We start from the raw sequence: 23,387 nt of genomic DNA, 5'->3' as shown, positions 1-23,387 counted from the left end.
ACAGCATATATTTTTTGTAAAACATACATCAAATATTGGATTACCAATCAGGCAAAAAATTATAACATCAATTTAATCTCCAATGATTTACCAAACTTACATATATATATATATATATTGTGTGAACAACTGGAGTGGAATATAATAGTTGTTGTTTATCATATTTATTTTTCGTTTAATGTCTTTTACGTAAATTGGAATTGTATTACATCTGTAATTTCAGGACCTTTTATAGCTTGCTAGATGCAGTATCAGTTTTGCTCATTGTTGAAAGCTGTTCATACAGTGATCTATAGTTGCTAACATTCAGTCACTCTGGTGGATAGTTGTCTCATTGGCAATAATACTACATATTCTCATTTTTATCAACATAAATTACCGTAATAATGAAAACTAACTCTATTTATGCATGTGTACTACACATTATAATATATACTTGAATACTCCGGGACATCATGGTGTTGTGACTGAAGCAAAGTACCTTAGCCTTATTTTTAGCCTGAATTTTAAGATTTTTCGTTTTGTCATCTAATAATGTCATGCTGGTCATTAGGTGCACAGTTTTCTCTGCTTTCAAAATCTTTCTTTTTGAACCCGTCGACCCAGAACTTGTTAATCATCTGTAGTAATAATTATGTGGAAAACAAATGGGCCTGGAATGGTGTAACTTTTAATCAACACCATTGTCCTATATATATAAGTTATAAATAAAGTTGAATTCTTTGAATCGTCATTTTTATGTCATGCCGGCTCACAAATTGGACCTTGTTATTTTAGTATTATAGATCTAGATTACTAAGTGCTTGTACAAACACAATTCCTCATTTTTCAAGCCCCTTTCTTACATGTCTTAACCTCATTTAAATTACAATACCAACTAAAAGCTCCAAGGAGCCTGTGTCGCTCACCTGATATTTTTTTTATTTTACAATTGATGCATGAAATAATGCAACCGATATACTTTTGCTTTAGTTTCAAAGATATAAGTCAAAAACTGCATTTTTCCCCCTATGTTCTATTTTTAAACTAGATACCCTAATGCTTATTATGGCCAAGTTTGGTTAAATTTGTCTCAGTTGTTTCAGGAAAAGACTTTTGTAAAAGATTACAAAAATTTACGAAAAAATTGTTAAATTTGACTTTAAAGTGCAATAACTCCTTATGGGGTCAATTGACCATTTTGATCCTGTTGACTTATTTGTAAATCTTATTTTGCTGAACATTATTGCTGTTTACAGTTTATCTCTATTATAATATTCAAGATGATAACCAATAAATTGCTTTGCCGAGCGCAGCTGGATATGACCACAGAGGTCCAATCCTGTACAGTTGGGGCAAATATGGACACAATATTCGCGCTTGATACAGGTCTGAATTTGGATTGCAATTCAATATTTGACACATAATAGGTTTCTGACACAGAATAACTGTAGTAAAAGAACTTAGAATTCAAACTTTTAAAAAAATCTTCGAAACTGCATGTACAGAACCTGACAAGAAAAAATTATTCAAACATAGTTATCATTTTCATTACATACCTCTCATCACAAAATTATTCATTGACTACTGCTCCTCATATCCACATAAATCAATAGGACAATCTATGACTCCACTATATAATCTAGAAAGCAATGCCTCAAATGAATTCTGTCCTGTTGCTTAGCTTCTCCTACTTCTCAAAGTAATTGTACTTTCGTTGAAAAAGCTAAAAAAAATAATGTTTAATAAAGTGAAGTTATAATACAATGTATCTGCCAAAATTACCTTTAATATTTTGATCTGGCAAAATTGGCTTGCTTTGATCTTTTAAAACTAGACCAACAAACTTTCCCTGAAAAAAAAATGACTACAAAAAAGTATTTAATCATTTTATTAATGTTCTAATCCGTCATACAAATTCCATATGACCCTTGAATGAAGGGATGAACAAAAGTGATTACATGTACAGTATATATTACAGGATCTCTGAATCTGTCATGATTTATAATGCCAATCTTTGGGGATTAAGTTATTAATAATCATGATACTCTGAAATTTTAAGTCATTCAAAGTTGTTTAAATTACACCAAAAGTTGGACTATTTTATATAAGGTAGTATCTGAGAAATGGACTAAACCAGGCAAGGTTTGGTGGTAAATACATTGTACATGTACAATGTACTTTGTTTTTGGCTTTGAACTAGGTGTTAGTAACTGGGAGTACTCTCAGATCTGAACTTGGTCTTTTTTGTTGTGGGGATGTGTAAGTACCCACCACGTCTTTTGTGTGGTTTTGTTAGATGTCTTTCTACTTTGTATAGATCTGACGAGTTAAGCCCTTTTCACATCAATATACCAGGTTAGGAGGTGGGTTCGGCACCACAAACTACTAGTCTAGCCCCACCCCATCCTGTACATATTTGTATGTATGTGCCTGTCCCATGTCAGGAGCCTGTAATTCAGTGGTTCAGTTTGTCGTTTGTTGCTGTGTATCATATTTTGTTTTTTTTGTTCTTTGTTTTGTATATAAATTATTCTGCTAGTTTTCTTGTTTGAATTATTTTACAAATTTGTCATTTTCATTTAGGGTCTTTTATAGCTGACTATATGGTATGGGGTTTGCTCATTGTTGAAGGATGTACAGTGACCTCTAGTTGTTAACTTTGATGTCATTTGATCTCTGATGGAGAGCTGTCTTTTCTCATTAGTGTAAACAAGATTTTATTTTGAAAATAATTAGGTTATTTAAACATTACAATATGACAGTTTTATTAGGATTGGAAAACAAGTGAATTTTCACGGACTTTTACCAATTCCTCTCTTTTCTCATTGGCAATCATACCACATTTTCTTATTTTTATATTTACATTACGTACATGTAAAGTAGATCTTTCATCTTCTGGAGGTGTCCGATTCCTAAGTACATGTACAATGTACAACAGGGGGCCCTAATTAACAGCATGATTTTGAGTCGGCTAAAAAACAATCAGATAGATTATGATACAATTAACAGGTTTCTTTGCAATTATTTTGCAAATAACTAAGCTAATGCAAGAATAAAGTTATTTTCCAATAAATACATAAATTAAATAATAGTAAATAATGAATCTACAATTATATTTTAAGAAGTGAAACATCATTTAAATTCAATAAATATCATATATTAAATTTCAATTTTTTTTTTTAATTCTGGGTAGATAAGTTTTCATTCAGTTAAAGTACATGTAGGGCGAGTTGGTAGACCTTTATCTGTTTATAATATATTTATTATATATTATCATGATTATATTCATTTGGATTTTACCCAAGTTAGGCAAGTTGCCACTGTTGGCAGGAGTACATTGTATATTTAACAGGATTTAATCCTTTTCACAAGTGGGGCGATTTTTTTTTAATGTGGGGCAAGCAAGTTGGTATGAAGGGAGCTACCACTTGATTTGGTGGGGGGGTAGGATGAAAATGTTATGAACAGTTATCCTGCATTGTTTTTAGTTGTAATATCTGTCCTGACAGTTTATTATTCATTCTTTTCTGTCCTGGCTTTTATTTTTTTACTCAAAACTCCTGTCCCGCATTTTTTCAAATTCTGTCAAAGCCCCCTCTCCCATAAAAATCAAATGGTAGCTCCCTAAGGGGACGACCATTTGATATTCTGGTGGGGGCCAGGAGGATTTGTTTTGGATCGGTTATTTATTTTTGTGAACTAAAAGAAGAGATTATCTATTTTCTGCACTGTTGAAGCATGAGTTTTCATTTTCATTAAAACAAGGGACTGATTATTTATTTTCACAATTATATTTATAATATTTGAAAACACACAATTTTTAATTTTTTTTTATTCCTAAATAGATAATAAATGTATAGTCAAATCATTATGTACCATTTGATCAGAATTAATCATCATCCTGTGGAAGTGATTCTTCTGAATTCCAAACTGCATTTATTGCATACGTACAAGGTATTAAAGTGGGGCTGTAACTAAGCCTCTTTTAAAAGTAATGTCAAACATATTTGCATAAAAAAAATTCGGCAAAGGTTTTGGGGGCCGTTGAAGGCCCCAAGAAGATATACAAAAATGAAGCAAAATCGTGCATTCTGCGCGTTTCCCAGATCCTTTCTTTATCTGAAACACAAGTTCTGTTAATTATTTTTTCGACAATATTTTGGTCTCAAAGCAAAATATATAGATTCAGTGTAAAACTTTTAGTTTTTAGGGACAACATCGAAAGACCAATATGTAGGATAAAGCAAAAAGTGTAATTCACAAACTTAAGTATGTGGCTGCTTTTTTTTTTATAGTGTTTTGGCTTGCAGAAAATCTTTTTAATACACCTGTCAATTATGTGTTGTTTTTTTCTCAAATTAAGTTAAGAAGGGCTGATTATCATTGATATAACTATGTCAAGTAAGTTTCTATAACACATTTCAATTACAACTTGATGTAGTTCCTAACTGAGATACAATTTGAAATTCATGTAGTTTGTAAAATTAGATAAAAAGTCCTTAAATAAAATAAAACTCAAGTTTAAATAAATTGCTTCGCTGAGCGCAGCTTGATACGACCGCAGATGTCCAACCCTGAAAAGTTGGGCCAAAATGGACACAATATTCACGCTTGATACAGGTCTGAATTTGGATTGTAACTAAATTTTTGACACATAATAATAAAAGAAAAACTGTAGTCAAAGAACTTCAAATTGGTTATATGATTTGAATTTATATTCAATTTATTGCTTTTGTGCAATACACTATGCTGTTGCGAATTGACCCCCCCCCCCTAACCAAAAAAAAAAAATATTTTACCCCTGTTTTTTGCATTTGTGCAATACACTATGCTGTTGAATATTAACCCCCCAAAAAAAAAATTTGAAGAAATTTTCTTTTAATTTCTGAAATCTGAAATGAGAAAAATTGTCCCCCCCCCCCTCCAATTTTTTCACCTCCCCCCTTTCCCTTATTCCCTAAAAAAAATCTTTCCCTCAAGATATGGTCAGTATCTCAATTCAAATTTCTAATGCAGTTTGCAACCAAAATTACCCATTTAAATAATCATAAAAGTTTTAAAATATAAAATGACATACATAGTCATGGCTAAAATTAATATTAATTAATAGTAACTGCTAAAAATAAATTGACAGCTAATCACCTCAAGACAATCATCATTTCTTAATACATAATTTACAAGCAGTGTAAGGGAGGTAATCAAACAGTGTTCTTTAATTTGAATTGGATTACCTCCCTTACACTGCTTTTAAATTGTCTCAATTGTCCTTTAACCAGAAAAACCATTGTTTTTCCCCTTTTTTTGCACCTAATTACTAAATGGTTTGAATCATAACCCCCCAAAGTCAATCCTAACAATCCCTATGTTGTATGGAAGTTAGTGGTATAATTGCAGAGAGATTCATACACTTTAACACAAGTTATTGTCTGGAAACTACAAAAATGCTTATTTGGGCCCCTTTTTCCTAAACAGTTGGGACCATAACCCCCAAAATCAATCCCAACCTTCCTTTAGTGGTTATAAACCTTGTGTTAAAATTTTATTGATTTCTATTTACTTATACTAAAGTTATTATCCGGAAACCATCTGTCTTCCGACGACGACGATGCCGGACGACGACGACAACGTGACACCAATATACGACCAAAAATTTTTTAATTTTTGCGGTCGTATAAAAAAATTACAAAATTACAATGGAATGCAACACTAAGAGAATAAAGAAGGGCAATCAATGAACAAAAGACAAACCCTGGAACAGATAAAACACAAAACCACAAACATTATAGACAAATAACACTGAAAACTATAATTAAATGAGAAACATGGATCTTGAAAAACAGGGGTTATGTCAGAGGGTGAACAGAACTTGCTTCTTGCAAGGCATTCGAAGTAAAAACAATTTGATATGAAGACAAGATTTTGTTTTTGAAATTTCCTACCTGAGGCATTTGCCTCAATTTAGTTACAGCCCTCTTATGAAAGTGAGGTAAATGTTCCTGAGTTAATATACCTCTAGTTAATTGAAACCCATTTTCAGACATTTCAAGTACATTAATATTTATACATTGTATTATAAAAGATTTGGGAAGTTTTTCCTGAAAAAAATATGAAAAAAAGACGAATTTTGGTAGAATCTGGTGCCATTTCATACTTTAGAAAAAGTATACTTTAGAATAGCATTAAATTTTATAAAATGGCTTAAAAGACCTGCAGAGTTATTTATTTTCAATACATTGTAGGTCAGGTCATTTATTTTCAAACTACCACAGAACAAACCATTCATTTTTTTTATTATCAAGGCTGAGCTATTTATTTTCAAAATCCTCCTGCCCCCCCCCCCCCCCCCCCCCAGAATATCAAATGGTCGTCCCCTAAACAAGAGTGGAGCGATTTTAAAATAATGGGGCGTTTTGCCAATTGCAATGGGGCGAGTTGACTTGCTTCCGTTTTTGCCAATCTTTGACTGATTTTCGGGTTTATACATGCATGACATGGATAAAGTCAAATGGTTTTTCGTGAAAAGTATAGCACTAGCATCTTCCTAAAAATGCGCATGATTATATTTACATTTCATTGCGCTTTCCAAGTACAATAAGTTGGTACGTAATCCATCAAAACGAAACACTTTCGTTGCGTTGACTTTCGTTCCCCGGATTCAGTTAATCGACAATGTAAGTTACTAACCCATTTCAATATATCTGTTTATAATAACTTTTTGATCCATCAGTTTGAAAAATCAAAGGTCTTTGTATCAACTATCTGACTATCTTTGTCCATTCTTTTAAAACATGAATTCAGCAGCAGACGAGCGTCCATGGATTTTGCGTCATAGTATAAAAACGACAACGGTGAAAAGATTTCCGGGTTTCCGTATTCGACGTGCCAAGCTTTCGTACATTTACGTATATATATGAGAGTTAGTCTAGAATCAAGAATGGGGATTTAAATAAGGACACAAAAAAAAATATATAGATAGTTGAAAAGCAAAAATATAGAAAAAAGGATCATAGAGAATAATTGAGTATACTTAATTATGAAGAATCATGCAAAGACATTATTCTCAGAGCATATACATGTCTCTGGAAGAATTGAGAATAAAGAAAAACTAAATAAAGAATATTCAATCATTTATATATTATTTATAACTCATTCACATTTTGTTCCATTCAGAATTAAATAACTCTGCTGAGGGGGGCATGGGAAGTTTGGAAAATTGACAAACGATAATTACTCTAAATTCTAATCAGAGGAGAATTAAATGTTAGACAGTTAGAGTGTAATAAATAAAATATAAACATATATTTTTCAAAATGATGTCACAGAAAACACAGATTTTTTTTTTATTACTAATAAGATTCTGCAATTTGAGTATCTATGTCCAACAGATGTCAGTGAATTAGAAATTTTACTAATCTGATAGACGTTTAGTTAAGAATCTGTGACAAGTTCTTTTGTAATATTATTAGGAAATTGCCTACCGCCTCCTTGATTTAGAATTGCATACTCTTCAAGATTAAGGTAGCCTACACAAATAACAGCCAGTTTTGGACTTGATCTTTTTGTCCAAGGTTAAACAATATATTTTGTTTTATAATTTTCAACTCATGAACTATGCAAATATTTTTAACACTATCTCCTCATGATATTCGACGAAAATCTCACCAGATCTTATCTTCACATGTTTGCCAATATGACGAATCAAATCAAAGTTTTACTTACTAAATTTCAAGTTGGCAATTACATGTATACTCAAACCTAGGTTGCCACATGTTGAGCAGAAAGTTCCTAACTTTATCATTCACAATACTTGAGTTCACCCATGTATTTTGGAGGTTCGTGTTGCACATAAAGGCGGATTTAGAGCACCCTGCCCCTCCCCTTTTTGTGGCAAAAATTTGATGCATGACTAGGGAGGCCCCCTCTTTAGCAGTCAGTGGGCCCCCTTATGAAAATTTCTGGATCCGTCAATGGCACAATCTTTAGTTTTTATGTAATGTTAAGCCCAACGGTTACTGGGAATTTCTGTACAGTATTTCATACCAAGGTTGTTTGGGTATCACAGTTTTAAAATGTTATCACCGTTGATCCAATAAACAAATCCTTGGTTGATCTATTCTTAAACAACTTCTTTCCAGTAGTACCCTTACAATGGTATTAATGACATTAATGCCTCCAACCTGGGACTATTATGGAGACTATTATACAATAGTCCCAGCTCCAACACTGATCATTGATATTTATGTTCCCCTTATAAATAGAATAGAGAAATTGAGGACATTTGTTCCACATTTTATGAACTTTGAAAAAACACAAGCACATGTAACTTTTGACACCACCTGCGGGCAAGTGCCTGCAGGACACTGATGTGGTGGCACGTGGGTGGTGGTAAGTCAGTGGCGGATCCAGAACTTTTCATAAGGGGGGGGGGCCCGCTGACTGACCTAAAGGGGGGGGGGCACTCCAGTCATGCTTCAGTGATTCCCTATATAATCAACCAAATTTTTCCCACAAAAGGGTGGCCCGGGCCCCCCACCCTGGATCCGCCTATGTAAGTTTATTACCGACGTTACAGTAAACCCCTCTCAACCCACCAAATGCTTGCTTGAAACACAAGTAAAATATAAGCAGGTAATTATATCCTTTGCTTTTATTCCACACCAAAGATGAAGAAATGTATGATAAAGTTATAATGGTATATTATTCTGTACATTGTATAAGCCTAAAAATTAAAGGGACGAAAGTATGTAGTGACTATTGTTTGTCGTGATTTAAACACGATAATAGTGTTGCTTTCCCCTTTATCTTATGAGCCGTATTGAACAGGACAGACTACCCAAACACTCTGAAACTTTTCAAGTACTTTCTATATGCTCATGTGTATTATATTGTTAGCATAGTTTTGTACTTGGACAGATAATCAGAATGGTCAACAATCAAGTATTGACAATGTTAATTGGTCACGTTTGTTTGAACTACCAAACCAGGTAATTTTTAAATTTACACTTGTACAACCCAATGTCAATGTTACATACAATCAGTCATTTTTGTAACACAAGGGTTACAAATAAGAAAATACTAAATAAAATATGCAAATTTATAATTTAGTTTCATAACTGTATGAAGCACCTAAGACTTAAATATATCTACTGGGTGTATCTGTCTGTCTTTTGTCCAAGATAGTTGGCAGATATAGGAATAAAAAGAGATGTAAGGTTATTGTAACACACCTTTGAGAAAGTTATTCAAACAATAATAACAAAAACACAACACAACACATCTAGATATTCCAAGTTCTAAATCAATTTTTTTCAAAGTGGTGAAGATCAAAAGATCAGCAATTAACACCAAATTCTCCCAATATAAATGCATACTTCTTTTACCTGTGTATATGTATTAAAAGAAATACCAATGAAAATCTTAATTAAAATAAATGTTTAAAGATTAAATTTTTAATTGTTCAAATAAGAAGAACATTTTATGGGGGAAGGGGGATGATTCACAGAATCCCCTGGCCTACTCCCTTTAGGAATTATATATAGAGAGAGACTTTTTACAAGTCTAGTCTCACTTTTTTTTAAGGATCCTGGACCCATATCTGACAATTATTGCAATTTATTATGGTGACAATTAAGGATAATCAGGGGCTGATCCAGCCATTTTTAAAAGGGGGAGGGTCCCAACACAGGATAAAAGGGGGGTTCCAATTATGTTTCCCCATTTAAATGCATTGATCATTCAAAAAAAGGGGGGTTTTATGTGAAAATAATTTTTTTTAAAGTAAAATGAGATTTTCAATGGAATATATGTCTTACAAGGTATTAGATGTTAATAAACAAGTTTTAATTTTGATGTTAATTTTTTTCAATTTGGACACAATTAACTTTTTTTTCATGTGAATTTCACATGAAAAATTTAACGTAAAATTCATGTGAAAAATTTAACTTAAATTCACATCAACAAAATTTTCCTGTGTAACACATGCGTTTGACTATACATGTGTTACACATGCAAATATCGCATGTGTCACATGCATTTTCCAACACATGCGTGACACAGGTGTTTTTCTGACACATGCGATTCACATGCGTGTTTTACGCATGTGAACGCATGTGTACCACGCATGATTCACATGCGTGGCAAGAAACATGTGTATTACGCATGTGACACACCTGTGACACATGCGTTTTTAGGTACATGCGTGACACATGTGTGGCATTTTTGCCCTAGTACTAAGAAAAGAAACCACAAAGAGTACTTTCAACGAGGTTGCAATATGAAGATTAATTGAAACTGGGTTCAAACAGAAAAATGCTGGAAATGAAGATCATATGAATGATTGTTGACTTTTAGAAGCTTCATGTAAAATGTAAATACATTGAAATTTGTCTGATATTAATTACCCTTAGAAATGATATTGCAGACTTTTCTCAGACTAGTCATCATTTTTTCTTAATGGTGTTCTTTAAAATAAGAATGGACATGATTCAAGCAAGAATTAAAAGCTTCAATAAAAAAACTCATTTAAATTAAAATTTTTAAAAAAATACAAGCTAGACAAAGAAAAAAAAATCAACAGGAGACAAAAATTTTGATAAATCAAAAGAAATACAAAAACAAATTGAAAGTAATAGCTGTACGAAATTATTATTTGAAAAAAAACGACAACGAATAATAGCAACAGCAACAAAAACGAGGCCAAAATAATTAAATTCGCTTAATATTTATATTAAACCAAAAAAATAAGAAGTCGAGCTTCTTGTGTGATTTAGAATTTAATTTATAACAAAAACCTGTAAATTCGAAAGGTACATTCAGTTCTTATGTAAAACTAGTTCGTAATAGTCTTCATAGTCGTGTTATGTCAAATTTTAGAAGTGGCTGTTTACCACTGCACGGCAGTTGAACGGGTTGATGCACTACTAGGGCAAAAATGCCACACATGTGTCACGCATGTACCTAAAAACGCATGTGTCACAGGTGTGTCACATGCGTAATACACATGTTTCTTGCCACGCATGTGAATCATGCGTGGTACACATGCGTTCACATGCGTAATACACGCATGTGAATTGCATGTGTCAGAAAAACACCTGTGTCACGCATGTGTTGGAAAACGCATGTGACACATGCGATATTTGCATGTGTAACACATGTATAGTCAAACGCATGTGTTACACAGGAAAATTTTGTTGATGTGAATTCAAGTTAAATTTTTCACGTGAATTTTACGTTAAATTTTTCATGTGAAATTCACATGAAAAAAAGTTAATTGTGTCCAAGTTGAAAAAAATTAACATCAAAATTAAAACTTGTTTATTAACATCTAATACCTTGTAAGACATATATTCCATTGAAAATCTTATTTTACTTTTTAAAAAATTTATTTTCACATGAAACCCCCCCTTTTTTGAATGATCAATGCATTTAAATGGGGAAACATAATTGGAACCCCCCTTTTATCCTGTGTTGGGACCCTCCCCCTTTTAAAAATGGCTGGATCAGCCCCTGATTATCCTTAATTGTCACCATAATAAATGGTATTTTATCCAATCAGCTTAGGAAAATAATCGCAGGAAAAAAGAGGCAAAGTAAATAAAATTGCAATAATTGTCAGATATGGGTCCAGGATCCTGAAAAAAAGTGAGACTAGACTTGTAAAAAGTTTCTCTCTATATATAATTCCTAAAGGGAGTAGGCCAGGGGATTCTGTGAATCATCCACCTTCCCCCATAAAATGTTCTTCTTATTTGAACAATTACAAGTTTAATCTTTAAACATTTATTTTAATTAAGATTTTCATTGGTATTTCTTTTAATACATATACACAGGTAAAAGAAGTATGCGTTTATATTGGGAGAATTTGGTGTTAATGGCAGATCTTTTGATCTTCACCACTTTGAAAAAAAATGATTTAGAACTTGGAATATCTAGATGTGTTGTGTTGTGTTGTGTTTTTGTTATTATTGTTTGAATAACTTTCTCAAAGGTGTGTTACAATAACCTTACATCTCTTTTTATTCCTATATATCTGCCAACTATCTTGGACAAAAGACAGACAGATACACCCAGTAGATATATTTAAGTCTTAGGTGCTTCATACAGTTATGGAACTAAATTATACATTTGCATATTTTATTTAGTATTTTCTTATTTGTAACCCTTGTGTTACAAAAATGACTGATTGTATGTAACATTGACATTGGGTTGTACAAGTGTAAATTTAAAAAATTACCTGGTTTGGTAGTTCAAACAAACGTGACCAATTAACATTGTCAATACTTGATTGTTGACCATTCTGATTATCTGTCCAAGTACAAAACTATGCTAACAAGATAGTACACATGAGCATATAGAAAGTACTTGAAAAGTTTCAGAGTGTTTGGGGTAGTCTGTCCTGTTCAATACGGCTCATAAGATATAGGGGAAAGCAACACTATTATCGTGTTTAAATCACGACAAACAATAGTCACTACATACTTTCGTCCCTTTAATTTTTAGGCTTATACAATGTACAGAATAATATACCATTATAACTTTATCATACATTTCTTCATCTTTGGTGTGGAATAAAAGCAAAGGACATAATTACCTGCTTATATTTTACTTGTGTTTCAAGCAAGCATTTGGTGGGTTGAGAGGGGTTTACTGCAACGGCGGTTATAAACTTACATAGGCGGATCCAGGGGGGGGGGGGGGCTGGGGGGCCCTGGCCCCCCTTTCGTGGGAAAAATTTGGTTAATTATATAGGGAATCACTGAAGCATGACTGGACTGGGCCCCCCTTAGGTCAGTCAGCGGGCCCCCCTTATGAAAAGTTCTGGATCCGCAACTGACTTACCACCACCCACGTGCCACCACATCAGTGTCCTGCAGGCACTTGCCCGCAGGTGGTGTCAAAAGTTACATGTGCTTGTGTTTTTTTCAAAGTTCATAAAATGTGGAACAAATGTCCTCAATTTCTCTATTCTATTTATAAGGGGAACATAAATATCAATGATCAGTGTTGGAGCTGGGACTATTGTATAATAGTCTCCATAATAGTCCCAGGTTGGAGGCATTAATGTCATTAATACCATTGTGAGGGTACTACTGGAAAGAAATTGTTTAAGAATAGATCAACCAAGGATTTGTTTATTGGATTAACGGTGATAACATTTTAAAACTGTGATACCCAAACAACCTTGGTATGAAATACTGGACAGAAATTCCCAGTAACCGTTGGGCTTAACATTACACAAAAACTAAAGATTGTGCCATTGACGGATCCAGAAATTTTCATAAGGGGGCCCACTGACTGCTAAAGAGGGGGCCTCCCTAGTCATGCATCAGTGATTCCCGATATAATAGATCAAATTTTTCCCACAAAAAGGGGAGGGACAGGGTGCTCTAAATCCGCCTTTATGTGCAACACGAACCTCCAAAATACATGGGTGAACTCAAGTATTGTGAATGATAATTTAGTTAGGAACTTTCTGCTCAACATGTGGCAACCTAGGTTTGAGTATACATGTTATTGCCAAATTAAGTAAGTAAAACTTTGATTTGATTCGCCATATTGGCAAACATGTGAAGATAAGATCTGGTGAGATTTTCGTCGAATATCATGAGGAGATAGTGTTAAAAATATTTGCATAGTTCATGATTTGAAAATTATAAAACAAAATATATTGTTTAACCTTGGACAAAAAGATCAAGTCCAAAACTGGCTGTTATTTGTGTAGGCTACCTTAATCTTGAAGAGTATGCAATTCTAAATCAAGGAGGCGGTAGGCAATTTCCTAATAATATTACAAAAGAACTTGTCACAGATTCTTAACTAAACGTCTATCAGATTAGTAAAATTTCTAATTCGCTGACATCTGTTGGACATAGATACTCAAATTGCAGAATCTTATTAGTAATAAAAAAAAAATCTGTGTTTTCTGTGACATCATTTTGAAAAATATATGTTTATATTTTATTTATTACACTCTAACTGTCTAACATTTAATTCTCCTCTGATTAGAGTAATTATCGTTTGTCAATTTTCCAAACTTCTCATGCCCCCTCAGCAGAGTTATTTAATTCTGAATGGAACAAAATGTGAATGAGTTATAAATAATATATAAATGATTGAATATTCTTTATTTAGTTTTTCTTTATTCTCAATTCTTCCAGAGACATGTATATGCTCTGAGAATAATGTCTTTGCATGATTCTTCATAATTAAGTATACTCAATTATTCTCTATGATCCTTCTTTCTATATTTTTGCTTTTCAACTATCTATATATTTTTTTTGTGTCCTTATTTAAATCCCCATTCTTGATTCCAGACTATGTACGAAAGCTTGGCACGTCGAATACGGAAACCCGGAAATCTTTTCACCGTTGCCGTTTTTATACTATAACGCAAAATCCATAGACGCTCGTCTGCTGCTGAATTCATGTTTTACTGTTTAAAAAGAATGGACAAAGATAGTCAGATAGTTGATACAAAGACCTTTGATTTTTCAAACTGATGGATCAAAAAGTTATTATAAACAGATATATTGAAATGGGTTAGTAACTTACATTGTCGATTAACTGAATCCGGGGAACGAAGCAATACACCTTATCGCTATTTGTCCGCCATTACTGGCCATCACACAGGTTCCCGTAAAATTTTGACGTCACAATACAAAATATCTGACGCCACAATGGAAAAGTGATTGTTGTATGACGTCAAAAGTTCAAGCGGGACAGATTCTCGGGTCAGCCGGGAATAGCGATAAGGTGTATACATCAGAAAGTCAACGCAACGAAAGTGTTTCGTTTTGATGGATTACGTACCAACTTATTGTACTTGGAAAGCGCAATGAAATGTAAATATAATCATGCGCATTTTTTTGAAGATGCTAGTGCTATACTTTTCACGAAAAACCATTTGACTTTATCCATGTCACGCATGTAAACCCGAAAATCAGTCAAAGATTGGCAAAAACGGAAGCAAGTCAACTCGCCCCATTGCAATTGGCAAAACGCCCCATTATTTTAAAATCGCTCCACTCTTGTTTAGGGAGCTACCATTTGATTTTTATGGGAGAGGGGGCTTTGACGGAATTTGAAAAAATGCGGGACAGGAGTTTTGAGTAAAAAAATAAAAGCCAGGACCGAAAAGAGTGAATAATAAACTGTCAGGAGAGATATTACAACTAAAAAAAATGCAGGATAACATTTTCATCCTAGCCCCCCCCCCCCCCCCCCCCCCCCCCAAATCAAGTGGTAGCTCCCTTCATACCAACTTGCTTGCCCCACATTAAAAAAAAAATCGCCCCACTTGTGAAAAGGATTAAATCCTGTTAAATATACAATGTACTCCTGCCAACAGTGGCAACTTGCCTAACTTGGGTAAAATCCAAATGAATATATAATCATGATAATATATAATAAATATATTATAAACCGATAAAGGTCTACCAACTCGCACTTTAAAAAAATGAAAACTTATCTACCCAGAATTTTAAAAAAAATTGTTGTGAAATTTAATATATGATATTTATTGAATTTAAATGTTTCACTTCTTAAAATATAATTGTAGATTCATTATTTACTATTATTTAATTTATGTATTTATTGGAAAATAACTTTATTCTGGCATTAGCTTAGTTATTTGCAAAATAATTGCAAAGAAACCTGTTAATTGTATCATAATCTATCTGATTGTTTTTTAGCCGACTCAAAATCATGCTGTTAATTAGGGCCCCCTGTTGTACACGTACTTAGGAATCGGACACCTCCAGAAGATGAAAGATCTACTTTACATGTACGTAATGTTAATATAAAAATAAGAAAATGTGGTATGATTGCCAATGAGAAAAGAGAGGAATTGGTAAAAGTCAGTGAAAATTCACTTGTTTTCCAATCCTAATAAAACTGTCATATTGTAATGTTTAAATAACCTAATTATTTTCAAAATAAAATCTTGTTTACACTAATGAGAAAAGACAACTCTCCATCAGAGATCAAATGACATCAAAGTTAACAACTATAGGTCACTGTACATCCTTCAACAATGAGCAAACCCCATACCATATAGTCAGCTATAAAAGACCCCAAATGAAAATGACAAATTTGTAAAATAATTCAAACAAGAAAACTAACAGACTAATTAATATACAAAACAAAGAACAAAAAAAACAAAATATGATACACAGCAACAAACGACAAACTGAACCACTGAATTACAGGCTCCTGACATGGGACAGGCACATACATACAAATATGTAAAGGATGGGGTGGGGCTAGACTAGTAGTTTGTGGTGACGAACCCACCTCCTTACCTGGTATATTGATGTGAAAAGGGCTTAACTCGTAACATCTATACATAGTAGAAAGACATCTAACAAAACCACACACAAGATGTGGTGGGTACTTATACATCCCCACAACAAAAAAGACCAAGTTCAGATCTGAGAGTACTCCCAGTTACTAACACCTAGTTCAAAGCCAAAAACAAAGTACATTGTACATGTACAATGTATTTACCACCAAACCTTGCCTGGTTTAGTCCATTTCTCAGATACTACCTTATATAAAATAGTCCAACTTTTGGTGTAATTTAAACAACTTTGAATGACTTAAAATTTCAAAGTATCATGATTATTAATAACTTAATCCCCAAAGATTGGCATTATAAATCATGACAGATTCAGATATCCTGTAATATATACATGTAATCACTTTTGTTCATCTCTTCATTCAAGGGTCATATGTAATTTATATGATGGATTATAACATTAATAAAATGATTAAATACTTTTTTGTAGTCATTTTTTTTTCAGGGAAAGTTTGTTGGTCTAGTTTTAAAAGATCAAAGCAAGCCAATTTTGCCAGATCAAAATATTAAAGGCAATTTTGGCAGATACATTGTATTATAACTTCATTTTATTAAACATTATTTATTTTAGCCTTTTCAACGAAAGTACAATTACTTTGAGAAGTAGGAGAAGTTAAGCAACAGGACAGAATTCATTTGAGGCATTGCTTTCTAGATTATATAGTGGAGTCATAGATTGTCCTATTGATTTATGTGCATATGAGGAGCAGTAGTCAATGAATAATTTTGTGATGAGAGGTATGTAATGAAAATGATAACTATGTTTGAATAATTTTTTCTTGTCAGACTCTTTACATGCAGTTTCGAAGATTTTTTTAAAAGTTTGAGGTCAAATAGTTTAAAGTTTGATTCTTGTAATGTTGTGGGCAAGTTCGAAAATTATCCATGTTAGAAGTGACAAATTTATTTTTTTTACAGGTCATTTTTATAGAAAATTGCATTCAATGCTCTCTTAATCACTTGTTCTTTTTTTGTCTAGCCACAACAGTTATGAAGCTGTGACTTAGGCATGCTGTTTTCAATAGAGGCATAGTCGTAAAAAAATTGTTGATATTCATGATGAGGTTAGTTTAAGGAAACCAAGAAATAAAACCTTTGCACCTTTTGTTGGCGGTATACCATCTTTTCCGCAAGTTCATTGTTTTCTGTTTAGTATTAAATTTATAATTAAGATTTATTATTACATCGGTGATCCGTTTATTTGTCAATTTATACAGGAATAATGTCACTTTGAAATGTATGAGTTAGAAAGTAAGTGCTATTAAAATTTAGGTTTACAGAAGTTATTCCTTGGAAATATACATTGTTTTTTATTGTAATGAAAATTGCATTGCAAGCAATCCCAAACAGGTCTACATTTCTTTTAGATTATTTATGAAAATGTTTAAAAGAACAACCATATTATTGTATACTACAGCAAAAAAGTTTTGAGGTCGTATATTGCTATCAACTCGTTCGAAGACATTTGGTTTCCGGACAATAACTTCAGTTTAAGTGTATGAATGTCTATGAAATTAGATTTAAAGGTTCAATACCACAAAAGGAAGGTTGGGATTATTTTTGGCGTCATGGTTCAACCAGTGTAGGAATTAGGGGCCAAAAAAGGCCCAAATCAAGCATTTTTCTAAATTCAGGACAATAACTTGTTTATAAGTATTTTAATTGCTATGAAATTGTACCACAAGTAGAAGGTTAAGTTTCATTTTGGGGGTAATTGCCCAAACCATTCAGGAATTAGAGACCAAAAAGGGTCTAAAACAAGCATTGTCAGACTGGCCTATATTATGAATTGATCATGATAAGTTGTTCTCGTTTAGAATACATAAAATATTTGCCTCTGGACATTAAAAAAAGAAAAAAAGTCAATCAATTTATGTTTTTGCATTATCAGAATGAATTTGCAAATATATAACAATTAAATTATGTTGTATCCTTGGAGCTTTTTCAATGACCTAGCATATAAATATAAAAAGATGAGGTATGATCCTCAATGTGACAACTATCAATTAATAGACCAAAGGACAAAGATGTAAACATTTACTGGTCAATGTACAGCCTTAAACAATGAACAAAATCAATACCATAAAGTAACCTACAAGGATGAAAAATATAAACTACATACAGTAATGGCAGACAGCAAACAACATAAGAACCAACTTTCAAAATTAGCCAAAAAGGACTGGATTCATCAATAGGTCTTATAATAAAAAAGGTGCAAAAACATGTTTTCCCAGACTAAAATATCTATCAGTTTACTTTCAACAGATTTAGTGTAACAATGTTTCACAGTTTGTCATTTCATGCAGTCTTAAGAAGAGTATGACTGTGTAATGCCAAAATATTCAATATATCAAAAGGGTATAAAACATATTTCGCAATGCAAGTATGCAAGGACGTACAGACAGACAAGTGTAAAACTTAATGCCCCCTCCGTTACGACAAGGGCATAAAAAAGAGATGCACAATGGGACTATGTCGGAAGTTTTAATAAATTATGAATTACATGTTTATGCAGAAAAAACACATACAAATGTGTGTTCTTGTGTGCAGATATAACTAATTCCATGTCAAAATTCCATGTATGTTTGACAAAGTTGTTGATATCCAAAAAACATTAAAAAACTTTAAAGGGGGATTTTCCAGTTTTGGGACAATAACTCAAAATGTGTTCACCAAATGGCAAGAAACTTTTGTGACTTGTTTGTATCTATTGACATGAGCTCCCCTTCGATTTTTATAAATTTAAGATTTTATGTTTCCAAGTTGTGGGGTTATATTCATTTAAAAAAGGGAGATTTTCCAGTTTTCAGACAATAACTCAAAAATGCTTACAGCAGTTTTCATAAAACTTTGGTGAATTGTTTATATTTATTGTTGTAAGCTCCCTTTTGGTTTTTATTAATTTTAGATTTTATGTTTCAGAGTTATGTGATTTTATTCATAAAAAAGGGGGATTTTCATATTTCAGACAATGCTTTGAGCAGTTATCATGAAACTTTGGTGACTGGTTTATATCTATTAAGATAACCTCCCTTTAGTTTTTCATGAATGTCTGATTATGACATTGAAAAGTTATTGAACTTTATTCTTTGAATAAGTGATTGGTGTATCATGTGCTCATGGTGCAGCTGTCTATTTATTTTGGGCCAGGTTTTCAAATTGGTCTACATGCAGGGGTTAAAATTTGCATTAAATGAAAGGTCCTGGACTTTTTGAAATTTTCAGTCTAGTGAAAGGTCCTCCATTCTTTTTGTCAACATTGAAACCATTCTGAAGGGTAAGAAAGGTATAAATAAAATGTACTTCTAGAATTTTATGTTTGACATCATGAGTACGCATATGACGTCACATTGTTTACTTGCTAAAGACAATGCAACAGTTTCACAGACTTTTTCATTTATTTCATTTTACGCCATACCATTTGTTAAATGGTATTTATTTTAATATGCAGCATTAGAAAGTAGATAACTGTATTGTATTTTAAGCTTGGCCTTCGTTAAACTTGATATTACCATAGGCGGATCCAGGGGGGGCGGCCCCCCTTTTGTGGTAAAAATTTAGTTGATTATATAGGGAATCACTAAAGCATGACTGGAGTGGGCCCCCCCCCCCCCCCCCTTAGTTTTAAAAAGTTCTGGATCTGCCACTGTTTACTGTCACATCACTAGGTAAATACAGAATTCTCCTAAATGTATAAGCTAATTGTTTGCAAAACTCTTTGAATACTTATTATAGTCTTGCATCCACATGCTATTAATAAAGTACTATTTTCTCCCTTTCAGCTGTACATTGTATTACAACAAATGGACAGAGGAGTTGACTATTGATAGTGACTGATAATGGACTGGAGTAACCTAGGGTCCAATGACTCCATGCCTGACAGTCCATGTGTACATGTATGTCAACAGCCAATTCTAAGTAACCTTAAACATATATATACAAAAGACCTAAAATAATAGTATGTGCATCTATGGGAGACTTATATGTCACTGTTGTCACAGAGTGTTGTGTGGCCTCTTACTGATTAGAGACTAATCACATTATCCTTTACCGTACTTTAAGTTCAAATATAATGTACATGTACTCAATGATTATGACTTGCCTTCATTAACTTGTAATAATTATGATGCAGGATCCAACAAAAGTATATTTTTTTTACCTACATTTTATGCATCAGGGGGGGGGACTATTTTTTCTCCTCAAGATTTCAGAAATCAAAATCAAAAAGAAAATCCTTCAAATTTTTTTTTTTTTTTAAAAAGGGGGTGGAGGTCAATTCGCAACAGCATAGTGTATTACACAAAAGCAAAATTTTGAATATAAATTCAAATCATATAACCAATTCTAAGTTCTTTGACTACAGTTATACTGTGTCAGAAACCTATTATGTGTCAAATCTTGAATTGCAATCCAAATTCAGACCTGGTTCAAGCGCGAATATTGTGTCCATATTTGCCCCAACTGTTCAGGGTTGGACCTCTGTGGTCATATCCAGCTGCGCTCGCCAAAGCAATTTATTGGTTATTATCTTGAACATTATAATAGAGATAAACTGTAAACAGCAATAATGTTCAGCAAAATAAGATTCACAAATAAGTCAACAGGATCAAAATGGTCAATTGATCCCATAAGGAGTTATTGCACTTAAAAGTCAAATTTAACAATTTTTTCGTAAATTTTTGTAATCTTTTACAAAAGTCTTTTCCTGAAACAACTGAGACAAATTTAACCAAACTTGGCCATAATAAGCATTAGGGTATCTAGTTTAAAAATAGAACATAGGGGGGAAAATGCAGTTTTTGACTTACATCTTTGAAACTAAAGCAAAAGTATATCGGTTGCATTATTTCATGCATCAATTGTAAAATAAAAAAAATATCAGGTGAGCAACACGGGCTCCTTGGAGCATTTAGTTGATATTGTAATTTAAATGAGGTTAAGACATGTAAGAAAGGGGCTTGAAAAATGAGGAATTGTGTTTCTACAAGCACTTAGTAATCTAGATCTATAATACTAAAATAACAAGGTCCAATTTGTGAGCCGGCATGACATAAAAATGACGATTCAAATAATTCAACTTTATTTATAACTTATATATATAGGACAATGGTGTTGATTAAAAATTACACCATTCCAGGCCCATTTGTTTTCCACATAATTATTACTATAGATAATTAACAAGTTCTGGGTCGAAGGGTTTAAAAAGAAAGATTTTGAAAGCAGAGAAAACTGTGCACCTTATGACCAGCATGACATTATTAGATGACAAAACGAAAAATCTTAAAATCCAGGCTAAAAATAAGGCTAAGGTACTTTGCTTCAGTCACGACACCATGATGTCCCGGGAGTATTCTAGTATATATTATATATACAGGTAATGTGTAGTACACATGCATGAATAGAGTAAGTTTTCATTATTACGGTAATTTATGTTGATAAAAATGAGAATATGTAGTATTATTGCCAATGAGACAACTATCCACCAGAGTCCAAATGACTGAATGTTAGCAACTATAGATCACTGTATGAACAGCTTTCAACAATGAGCAAAACTGATACTGCATCTAGCAAGCTATAAAAGGTCCTGAAATGACAGATGTAATACAATTCCAATTTACGTAAAAGACATTAAACGAAAAATAAATATGATAAACAACAACTATTATATTCCACTCCAGTTGTTCACACGATATATATATATATATATATATGTAAGTTTGGTAAATCATTGGAGATTAAATTGATGTTATCATTTTTTGCCTGATTGGTAAGCCAATATTTGATGTATGTTTTACAAAAAATATATGCTGTTTTTGTCTCGCTTGACGGAGTCAAAAAGCGAGGCATAGGTATGCTGTTTCTGGCGTTGGTGACGACAGCGGCGTCAACAATGTATTAGTTTGTAATTAGGTCTAGTTTATAGTGAACCACAAGTAGTAAGTCGAAGATATTTGGTATGCAGTTGTATTAGTATTGGCACATCTCATTACCATGGAGATTATTTGGCCCCGCCCCCTCAGTTATGGTTTATTGACTTAATTTGAAATTCTTGCTTAGTCTTCATGTATTAGTTTGTGATTAGGTCAGTTTATGGAGAACCACTAGTGGTAAGTTAATTATGATTGGTATGCAGTTGTATAAGCATTGGCATATCTCATTTCCATGGAGATTATTTGGCCCCACCCTCTCAGTCATGGTCTATTGACTTTTAAATTTTTGCTTAGTTTTCATGTATTAGTTTGTGACTAGGTCAGTTTATGGGGAACCACTAGTGGTAAGTTCATGATAATTGGTATGCAGTTGAATACGCATTGGCATATCTCATTTCCATGAAGATTATTTGGCCCTGCCCCCTCAGTCATGGTCTATTGACTTTGAAACTTTTGCTTAGTTTTCATGTATTAGTTTGTGATTAGGTCGGCTTATGGGAAACCACTAGTGGTAAGTCAATGATATTTGGTATGCAGTTGTATTAGCATTGGCACATCTCATTACCATGGAGATTATTTGCCCCCCCCCCCCCCCCTCAGTTATCGTTTATTGACTTTAAAATTTTCTTAGTTTACATGTATTAGTTTGTGTTTAGGTTTTTTAAAGGGAACTACTTATGATAAGTCAATGGTATTTGGTATGCGTTGTATTAGCATTGGCACATCTAATTTCCATGGAGATTGTTTAGCCATGTACCTTTAGTCATGGTTCATTGACTTTGAATATTTGCAAATCTTACATGTAAAAGTGTTGCTATTTTAATTTCAACATTTGCATTATCGAAATTACTAAAAAGCAAGACATATCTCTGTGATTACAGTTTATTTTTTTTATTACAGCAACTGTATTCCAAGAGTCTGATGGCTTATAATGTATTACAGGATTTTATCATTCAAGCAACATCTTAGAAGGATAAGTGCAAATGTATAATGGAAGCCTTGGGTACAAATAGCAATTACAGCAATTACATGCAGGAGAGAACTCTTAAACATTACTAACATACATGTAGTCATTATATGGGAGTGGTGTATTTAAGAAATCTAAAACACATGAAATTAAA

The 23,387-nt window shown here is 32.9% G+C and overlaps 2 long non-coding RNA genes across 3 annotated transcripts; one reads left to right on the top strand and one right to left on the bottom strand.

Annotated features, from left to right (window-relative positions):
• Nucleotides 1-1,495: 1,495 nt before the first annotated feature.
• Nucleotides 1,496-7,632, bottom strand: LOC127711311 (uncharacterized). 2 transcript variants are annotated; one of them, XR_007986642.1, is made up of 3 exons: nt 6,550-7,632; nt 2,855-2,953; nt 1,496-1,705 (listed from the first exon to the last, which is right to left on the bottom strand). It is a non-coding gene; the product is annotated as an uncharacterized LOC127711311 (long non-coding RNA). The 2 variants fall into 2 exon arrangements; XR_007986641.1 differs by having other exon boundaries at nt 1,498-1,705; nt 6,667-7,632.
• A 6,666-nt stretch (nt 7,633-14,298) lies between these two features.
• On the top strand, nt 14,299-20,324 carry LOC127711475 (uncharacterized). Its single transcript, XR_007986718.1, has 4 exons — nt 14,299-14,519; nt 15,672-15,763; nt 16,908-17,074; nt 20,119-20,324. It is a non-coding gene; the product is annotated as an uncharacterized LOC127711475 (long non-coding RNA).
• The last annotated feature ends 3,063 nt before the right edge of the window (nt 20,325-23,387 follow it).

The sequence above is a fragment of the Mytilus californianus genome, unplaced genomic scaffold (assembly GCF_021869535.1).
Source record: "Mytilus californianus isolate M0D057914Y unplaced genomic scaffold, xbMytCali1.0.p SCAF_8, whole genome shotgun sequence".
In the NCBI taxonomy this organism is placed as follows: domain Eukaryota; kingdom Metazoa; phylum Mollusca; class Bivalvia; order Mytilida; family Mytilidae; genus Mytilus; species Mytilus californianus.
Note: the sequence above shows the minus strand (reverse complement) of the source record. Positions and strands in the feature narration are given on the sequence as shown.